Source organism: Phoxinus phoxinus (assembly GCF_949152265.1).
Source record: "Phoxinus phoxinus genome assembly, chromosome: 1".
NCBI classification, from domain to species: Eukaryota; Metazoa; Chordata; class Actinopteri; order Cypriniformes; family Leuciscidae; genus Phoxinus; species Phoxinus phoxinus.
Window position 1 is genome coordinate 26,138,661 of NC_136876.1, and position 10,284 is coordinate 26,148,944.

Here is a 10,284-nt window from a genome sequence, read left to right on the forward strand (position 1 = left end):
TCCCGTGTCAGCCTCCACAAGGAGTCAGAGAGCTAGAGAGCTGTCTATTTATAGCCCGCTCACTTGCTCCCACCCACTCCCAGCCTCCCTCATTGGACGGAGCCTGCACAACAAATGAAGAAATCCTATATGCCTATTAGGATCCTACTCAGTCCTTCAGCATAAATAATGGAGGGATTTTGGTGAGGGGGAGAAGAAGTGCACCTTCTTAATAATGCATAAGTGTAGGGGCAACTGTGCCTCACTCTTCCGATGGAGGGGTGGATGGGCATGTGACTGCATTGTGTTTAATCATCTATTTAGGGTATATGGTCTCACTAGCCATCTGGCATACTGAATTTGTTTTCTTTAGGGGCTCCCCTGGGGAGTTGTTTGTTCTTTTAAAATGAGAAGGAGGCAGTGTTGTCCTAAATCTGTTCCCTCACTTTTCCTACCCTTGGTTGCGTGTTTTTTGTGATCCTCTGAATGGAAGGGCCCCTCTAGTCTCTCCGTGGCTGGCACCAATCTCATCAGTTATGACTTCATGCCGTACAAAGGATTCCCTCACAATCAGGCCCCGTCCTTGCAGACTAGCTCGCCATTGGTTTGCGTGTTTGTGTACTTTGACTGCAGGTCTAGGGAATCTCACAAAGATGTGCTTACTCTTGATTATTGTACAAAGCAGCTCAGAGAGGGAGACAATTATGGTATGTCAATAAAAAGGTATGTGAGACACCAGGCTATAACTGCCAAAACCTGATGTTTTCCACCTTCTGCGTCGCTTCTTCGTTGGAATTTGTCTGGAAAATTCAGTAATAATGTGTTCCAGGTTTTCTTTGGGGAACTACACTGAATGATTTAAAGATTATTGGAGTATGTTTTACAAGAAAATATTAATAGTCATTCTTATTTAAAAAAATTAAAGTATTTAATTGAATGTGTTACTTGCCATTTCTTTGTAATTATTTGTGAAATTTTCTAGCAAGTTCAGAGTAAAAATTATAAATCTTATACACCAATTTTTTTTCCAGTTGTGTAGTTTATAATACAAATTAGAGTAATACACAGATGGAAGACTAGGAGTGCCATACGCATGTAATAATTAAATTAATTGTAATCCATCAAGGGTAAACAATCATCAATGTTTTGTTTTGATTAATACAAAAATAAATTTTTCAAATGAACAAATACAATACAAGTAAAATTAACAAGTAAATAACTGAAGCAAATGTTGTTAAATGTTACAATAAATATTAAATCAACAAATAATTATTAAATGGAACATTTTAAATGCATTATTTTGGTGGGTCAATTTAAAAGGCATTGGACATTTCACACACGAGAGAAGCCAATGAACTTTAGACTGAACTTTAGGGCCATGGCTGCCAATGACATGAGCTGAGCAAAGTTGTCTTTTTTTATTTTAAAAATCCTTCTCTTAAAGCAAATTATACCCCTAGTCAGGAATTTCTGTCCACTTTGGAGACTTTGTTTCCTCTTCGGCACCTCTTCAATGTGGAGTCCCTCAAGGCTCTATTCTTGGCCCAATGCTGTTCTGCCTGTACATGCTCCCATTATGGTCCATATTCTTTGGAAGGATGGCATTTTGTTGCATTGTTATGCAGACAACACATAAATTGATCAGCCGTTGAAACGAAAAGATGCAAGCCCTTTAAAACTATTGTTTGATTGCCTCAAGGATATTAAAGCATGGATGTCCCTAAATTTGTTACATTTAAAGCCCGGGACACACTAAACCGACGCCAAAGATGAAAGCCGACTGTGTTGTTGCCTCGCGTTGCCTGCGTCGGGGAAAAAGCTGCACTTGAACACACCGAGAGCACAGGCGACTGTCAGCTATGCGCGTTCTGCGCCTGCGTGTAAATGAGACAACTGTCTATTTCTGCAGATATATTCATCTATATTCGTCATTCAAAAAGGGTACACAAACCATAAACAAAGAGCGTGCTTACCGTTAAACACTTTCTTTATTCCACTCCGCTCATGTTAATATTGAAATATTCGCCAAGGAACACTCAGGTAAGATGTCGTAACATTAAAACAGCCTTCTATATGTAGCCTACCGGTTCGACTTCTTTGATCGCTGTTTTGCTATAATCCTCGTGCACTCGTTCAATAAGCTGAACAGCCAATCAGAGTTCCCTCTTTCACCGACGGCCCGACGCCGATTCAACATGTCGAATCGACCCCAAGTAAAACTGACGGCCTCAGATTAGAGCACACCAGGAACACACCGGGAAAACTAAGCCGGCCTACGCTCAAAAACGATCCGAAGTTGCCCAACGGCCGATCGTCGGCTTGGTAGTTCGAAAGGATTAGCCTATACATGACTTTAATTTGTTTATCTTTATCTCGTTTAGACTATTGTAATGCCCTCAATATGTTGGTTTCAGCAGGGCTCTCTCTCACACTTGCAGTTGGTGCAGAACGCTGCAGCTCGACTTTTAACAGGTAGGCCTACACACAAGCAAGCGGGAACACATTTCCACCATATTGGCATCCCTGCATTGGCTTCCAGTGCATTTTAGGATTGATTTAAAAGTTTTAGTGTTTGCTTTTAAATCCTTAAATGGTTTAGCCCCAACCTACCCTATTATTAATAATAATAATACCTTTCTGACCTTATACAACTGCATGTCCCGTCAAGGACTCTGAGGTCTGCTGACCACATGCTTCTGGCTGTCCCTAGAGTAGGCTAAGGCTGAAGGGGAGATTGTGCATTTGCAGTTGCTGCCCCAAAATTCTGGAATACCTGTCTGAGGTTGGCCCCATTACTGTCTGCCTTTAAATCTAATCCTAAAACCTTTTTTTTTTTTGGCATTTAATTCAGTTTGATTTATTTAAATTTTTTTGTCTCTGTTGCTGTTTGTTTTATGACACTAAATAAACAGCACTTTAGTCAACTCCTGGTGTGTTGACCTAAAACGTTCTCTAGATGTTTTCTAGAAATAACCTAAACTTTAAACTAGTCATCCATAATATTTTTCCCAAAAGCCAGCATGACAACAATGCAAAGTATGTGGCTGTTTGAACCTCCCATCTAATGTTTTTTGTCCAAATCTCATTTTTGTCGTGAGGTGGCAAATGACAGCTGGATCATGTATAATTATGCAAAAAATCAAAGAGTGCAGAGTAGGAGACACCTGGCAATGCTTGGCTCATTTGGGCAGTCAAATCAATCCACCAACTGTAAACTGTGGTCAGGAGAGTTAACAGAGTAAACCTGAGATTGAGTTTGACAATCTGTATGTGATAAGCATACAAAAATTTGCAGGATATTTGAACCATATGAAAATTGCTGCAACTATTTCCATAAAATCCTTTTTTTTTGTTCTTTTTTTTTTTTTTTTGAGTCAGGACAAAGGCAAGGGAATCTTGGCCAGTGTAATCCACAGGGACTCCATGCCCTGGAACATTAAATCCAATATCCCATTCACTGGAATAACAATCACACATCGTCCCCTTGGAATTATAAGGTTCTATCTGACATTTTTGTCAAAATTGAGTTATTCACATATTCTTATTCTGTGACAACTTATTTACATTATGTGATGTTGTTTTTTAAGTTGTGTACATTTTGGAACTTTTTATTTAGAAAATAAAAAGGTTCTTTCTATACAGTCGAATGGAATGCAAAAACTTTAAAGCTCAATATCTCAAAACCAGTCAGAATGCAGATAGAACCTTATAATTCCAAGGGGACGACATGCTGATCCCATGCATCTGGCTAGAGACTGAACAGACCAGCTGTATAGTTGGCTTGTTTTAAATGATTCTCCGTGGGGCTGGAAAAAACTAGTATCCATTTTAAATACTCATCTGAAATCATGATAGATCCATATAATTAATAATAATAATAACAATGTTTAATTTATATATACCGCCTTTACAGAACTCAAGGATGCTTTACAATAGTAGTACAAATAAATATAGACACACTATATCAGACTGTAGTATATCAATTTAATAATTGGTAAATATTTTACATTTTGTTTTAGTGCTGTCAAATCGATGAATCGCATCTAACATACGTTTGTAAATATATGTGTGTTTGTGTGTGTACACGTATACAAATATATATTTACATTACTTTTATGTTAGATGGTATTAATTGCTATTAAGCGATTTGACCTAATATACACTGATTTTATATATATGCAGTTTATGTTTTAGGAAGAGGGTCCCTTGCAATGTGATTAATTTATTTGGAGGTCCCTGGCATTCAAAAGTTTGAAAACTGGAGATTATGATAAATTATACTGCTAAATCACTTCCAATGAGTAAAGCAAACAACACATCATGGACTTTGTGATGTGTACAAATTTAGTTTTTATGTTTTATCAACATATGATCCTTTTGCAAACATAAAGACTTTAGTGAATATAATCTAGTATAGCATACTTGAGATACATGGCATGATTTATGAAGCAGGATTTCAAGCTGTCTGTGTTTTTGTATGTACTGTGGGTCAACAACAGCCAATCAGATCACTATACTCAAGCCTCACTTTTCATCCAGATGTCACCGACCACGGGCCTCTTAACAGCTGGAACGATGCCTATAGGGTGGGTGTGTGTAACCTATTCAATTCCAGCAAACCTATGGATGAGGTAATGTAACTGTCCATTGAATAATACAGCAATATATGCAAGGGTGCAGAGTATTAGTGTATAGTTCTTACTTTTAACACACCAGCACTCTTCCATGTGTCCCGTGTAATTTAATCCCTTAGGAGGCAGATTTGGGGAATAAAAATGTGTTGCATTGCATCACATCACTCTTTGTGACATAACAGCAATTTGATTTTCAGGGCCCTGTACTTTCACCATGACACCAGAGACTGATCAGCTTGCCGGTCCAGCAACATGCTGCAGTGCGGATGACTCAGCCACAGCTGTTGCCATAGAAACCAGCCTCCTTTGCAATCAGTCTCTTAGTAACAGTGTTGTTGCCAAGTAACCACGTGTGTGTGTGTGTGTGTGTGTGTGTGTGTGTGTGTGTGTGTGTGTGTGTGTGTGTGTGTGTGTGTGTGTGTGTGTGTGTGTGTGTGTGTGTGTGTGTGTGTGTGTGTGTGTGTTAATTGAGTTACATTCAGATTTCCACGCGAGGGCTTGTGAATCACTGTGTCGCCATTATTGCCAGCTCCAATCGCTCTGAAGACCCCTGCTTGATGTAACGAGCGCATAATTCAACACATGACTATCATCTAAACAAAGAGTGTGGACCTCGTCTGGGATAGAAAAAGAGCAATAATTTAACTAGAAAACATGTTTAGAGTTGGCTGTAATATATAAACCTTTGAATATAAACGGTTGAAAACAAATGCAGATGCAGTTTTGTTTGGTTGTCTACTCTGCACTCTCAGATATTTTAATCCAGAGTTTGTGCTGTCATGACAATTCATTACATTTGCATTTACATTCATGCATTTAGCAGACGCTAAAATGCAAAAGATGAACAAAGCAATTAGTCAAAAAGCCAACAATCTTCGTAATAGGGCTGTCAAAATGGCCGACAAAATACAAAATACATTTGAATTCTTTAGCCTACTTAAATTATTAATACTCTAATTATATTCAAATTTAAAATGCATAATTTCCGTTAGTGGAAAAAGCTTTTGGCACAAGAGGGCGCAACAAGCAAAATATTAACGCACTGCATTCAATTGTTTAAGCATTCAAAACATTGAAATAAAAAAAGTGCATTATGTGTAAACTAACCTTAATAAATGAACTAAAATTTCCTAAGTTGCATAAACAATTATGAACAAAACGGCATCATGCATTAATGCATAGTTTAATACAGAGTGCCGAAGCGCTGATCACACAGATAACTTTTTGCATTTAAAAACATGATGCAGTGGGATGGGAAAAGCCCCCCACAAAGTCTAGAAACATGTTTCTTAAAAGTTGAACTTCTCTTAAGTGCGAGACACGAGTGCAATGGTGAAAGATGTCCGTCTAGCGCATGTTTACATAGAAAACAATGGAAAATCAGCGCATAAAATGCGTTCTATATGAGAGGCTTGGTTACTGTTTTGAAGTAACCAAGAACTCCTCTGCATTGAGCTTCTCTATTTCTGCAATGTTTTAAATGAACAACACCGGAGTGCCCCATCCAACAGGTTCAACTGGATAGGCTAACAAAAACATTAAAACGCAATAAATCTTTCACCATCATCACATCACGTGTGCTATTGATAATGCCACCTGAGGCACACCTAAAATTGACTCTTTTTTTTTTTTATTAGATAAATATTTGAATAGATTTATTAGACAATTCGTAAAGGAGAAATGCAGTGAAGATGCTTTTTTTTTGGGGGGGGGGGGGGGTGTTTTTTTTTTTTAAACGAAGGATTCTAATGTGTCCATAGACCCACTCAATATCAAGCAGCACCTCGAACGATGTTAACAATGTAAATAAACACATTTTGTGTAGGTTGTTGAGAGGATGGTAATTAACGGGCGATGTAAAGAAGCATGGGATGTTGAGTAAGGGTGGGATCCGGGGCCCCTGCTTCACAGACAATGCAGATCTCTCAGCACTCGGTTGTTCATTCATGCCGACTGCAGCAGCCCACCCACAAGCCGCTCCACCTACAACAGGAGCCCCTCTCCAGCTTGATTGACGTCATTGCTGACGCACAGGGCCCGGAGTGGCCCGCAGATCAAAGGCAGACACGCGCAAGCCTGAAAAGGAAGTATTTTTAGCTGGCACTGAGAGGAGGGGTGGAGGGGGTAGCGACTGGTCTTTGTCTAGGCCCCTCAAACAGCAGCATTGTGCTCCTCTTAATCTGTCATTCCTTTCCATTCCCTTCTGTTTTGCTCAAAGTTGTCACCCACAATCTGTACATCTACCAGTTTGGCTTCATTTTGTCCTCAGTAACAAGTTTGGTTATGGGAAAAACGTAATCCTAATGCTCTCTCACAATTTACTTCCACAGCTGCCGTGGCAGAGATTTAATGTGTTTTTTGTCTGGTGTCCAAAATCGTTCTGCATGGTCTCTGACATCACATAGGATGGTTGTGTGTGAAAGCTCCTGATGGTTTGTCAAAAGCCTTTAGTGTGTGTTGTATGGCTGATACACAGGGTGTTGTTTATCATCGCTGAACCGGACAGAATTGGGACTTGCTGAGAGCGTGCATTGGTTTGTCTGAATTAGTATTTGTCTACTAAATGACAGAATTTTTCTAGTGTGTTCCGTATAGCTGCTTCGTCAGCATTTTCACAAGTGTGTGTGTCCATGGGGGGGGGGGGGGGGGAGTGAGTGAACACAACTAGAGTGCTGAACAAACTTTAGCATTACATTAGGGCTGGGAATCATAATGAATGTAACTGGGGATTCAGGATTTGTAATTAATAAAGATTTGGCATATGATGAGTAAATTACAAAAACAAATTGTTTATAAAGTTTAAAATATGAGTATGTTACCCTCACACACACACACACCTATCGTTTTACTTCAGAAGACGTTGATTTATCCACTGGTCGTATGAATTACCCTACCGTCGTTCTTGTTTTGTGTGTTTTTTTTAATCAATTTAAAACTCATTTTCATAGACGTTAATACAGTTTGTTAAAAGGTGTGTTTACACAGACTTTTCAGAAGGTGTGTCCAAATTCAAGTACTTGTGTAGGCTACTATTCCAATTCATTTTGTAGTATAAATACTGAGTTGCTTTCACACTGAAAATTCCAAAGAGAAAAAGTTCAGCACTATGCACAGTGTCAACAACACTCTAAATACTCGATGCACTCAACCAAAAAAACTAAATAAAAAAAAGTATAGAATGTTGGACACTTCATGCACTCAAATGTCACCACTTTAACGTAGCCAAAAAGGAAGGGCTAACAGACTCTGTTTGATTACAAAATAACTATTTACACCTCATAATGTAACGCTTAGGAAGACGATGATGATTCAATAACAGAAGAGTAAACAGCCAACATAAGAAACAGATTGTAAACACAAACAATACCATAGTGCAGATGAGGGAACAACTTAAGAAGGAACACAAATGAGGATAATTGATCTCACACAGCTGACATATGAACTAATGATAACGGTAACCAAGGAGACAAACGAGTGGCGGGAATCTGAACAAAGAAGACACATGACACATGAAAACAAATTGAAAGTCCATGAAAACTGAACACACTGTGACACATACACTAGATGGCTGAGTACATTGCATAATGTAGGCTATAGTAAGACATTTGTGCACCGCTCAAAAATTATTTCCACCAGAAATGAAAATTCTCTCAAAGTTGATGCTTTAAAAACCAAGCAAAACGAACACGGTGGAAATCCATATGACCCCAGTTGATGAATCAATGACTTCTGAAGTCAAATGATCAGTGTGAGAAAATTGAACAAAAAAAATCATAGACTGGGAATGGGATAACAGTTTCAACATTGAAAATCAAAATTGAAAATATAGTATGTTAATGTATAGTATAAAAGTGTAGTAATATAGTAAGTTTTTCATATAAAAAAAATATATATATATATTACTAAATAAAAAAGGGTAATATAGGCCTATTATATCACTGTACATTGTCTGTGACTTGTCTCATAAAAAAAGCATTTTTTATGGTGTAAACTCTAAAAATAGATCAATCAGAAACTAACGTTTAAGAGCAAATATGTTAAAGATTAGCTGATATGCTGAAGATTCAATTGATATTTCCTCACAAAAGCGGTTTATTCAGCATAGTGAAGCCTCTTCAACATTGACATCCATAAACAAAAATGGCCACTTGTCTCCTTCCCTGCAAGCGTTACACTTTTTCTGGCAAAGATTGCAGTTTTGCCTTCAGTTGGCTTTGTTTTAACACTTTGTTAAAAGTGGTTTGGTTTATCTGTTTATAAAACAGATAGTTCCTGTCCTTGATTCTAATTGGTTGAGCTGCGTTCGAAGCATTGCATTTTATCTACAAACATACACCTGTGACCTCATTACATCAGTATTACTAGTGTGGGGGAAATCATACTGTGTTAAAAAAATAATAATAATTAACACATCGCATGAGATCAGTTCCAGTCTCTTTTTTATTTGTTACTTTTTACTGTCACTGTCAGGGACTATTTTTCTAGCTGATTAATACATATTGTTTGCCTATTTTTTGCTTATTTTCCCCTCTTTTGGAAAGTCGTGGTAGCTGTATCATGGACTTTTTCTTTTGCTATTGTAGCAAATGGGAATACAAAATATATATTTGCCATCATCTCCCACTGGAAGTTTACCCAACTATGATGACTTCTGATTCTTAGAGCCCTGGAAATGTGAAAAGGGTCCATTCTAATATTTTATACTTATATATATATATTATATAATCACTTCTAGTCAACTAACATGTGGGTTAATGAATTCACCCTTGACGAAAATGATGTGTTGTACGCTTTTGAATCACTCAAAAAAAGAAGCTCAAGGGCCATTGGTTCTGGAGTTTTATCACCAACTCACTGGCTCTCTAACTTTGTGACAAACCAGTTCACATACAAATAGAAGTCAATCAGTTATTATAACTGAATTTATTACAAAATTTCACAAGCATCGTAAAAAGAAAATAATTGCATTTGTCAAAGAAACACTTTGAAATATTGAGATGACTGAAGTAAAATATGTATTTCTGGAGGTGGAGGAACTCTGGATTTATATTTGGAAACCCACTCATGTCCAGGAAAAAAAACAGACAAATGTTTATGGCTATCTGAGTCCTCCTTGTGGTTGTTATAGAGGTACTACATCAAGGGCTCTTAGATGCAGGATACACGTGTTGTATCTCTAATATCGATCTATTTTTTTTTTTGCAGTGTTTCAAACACCACAGTAAGTCAGAGAGATCATCTCTTTTTATTGCTTTCTTTTTTTATTGCATAGACTGAAGTAGATGTAAATACTTGTTACTGAAAAGCATTGTTGACACTGTGGATAATGCTGCAACTTTATACTACTTCTACCGCCTCAAAAAATACTGTGGCTGCACCATGGAATTGTAAGGGTGTCAGATGGTAACTATATGGGGAGGCTGCAGACCTGGAGCCGGTAGATATAGGACCCAAACAGTTTTACGCCCCTGGCAGTTTTACGCCCCTGTTGTTCCTGATGCGTCCAGTAGGGAGATATACTGCGAAATAACATCATTAAATCGACGCTTACACATTAATAACCCGTCCATAGACTTGACAATTTTGTGTTTTTTGTTCATTTAAATATAAACGCTACAGTGTAGATCTGCACGGATTAAAATAGAAAAATAGATGCAGATATTCTGTCGGT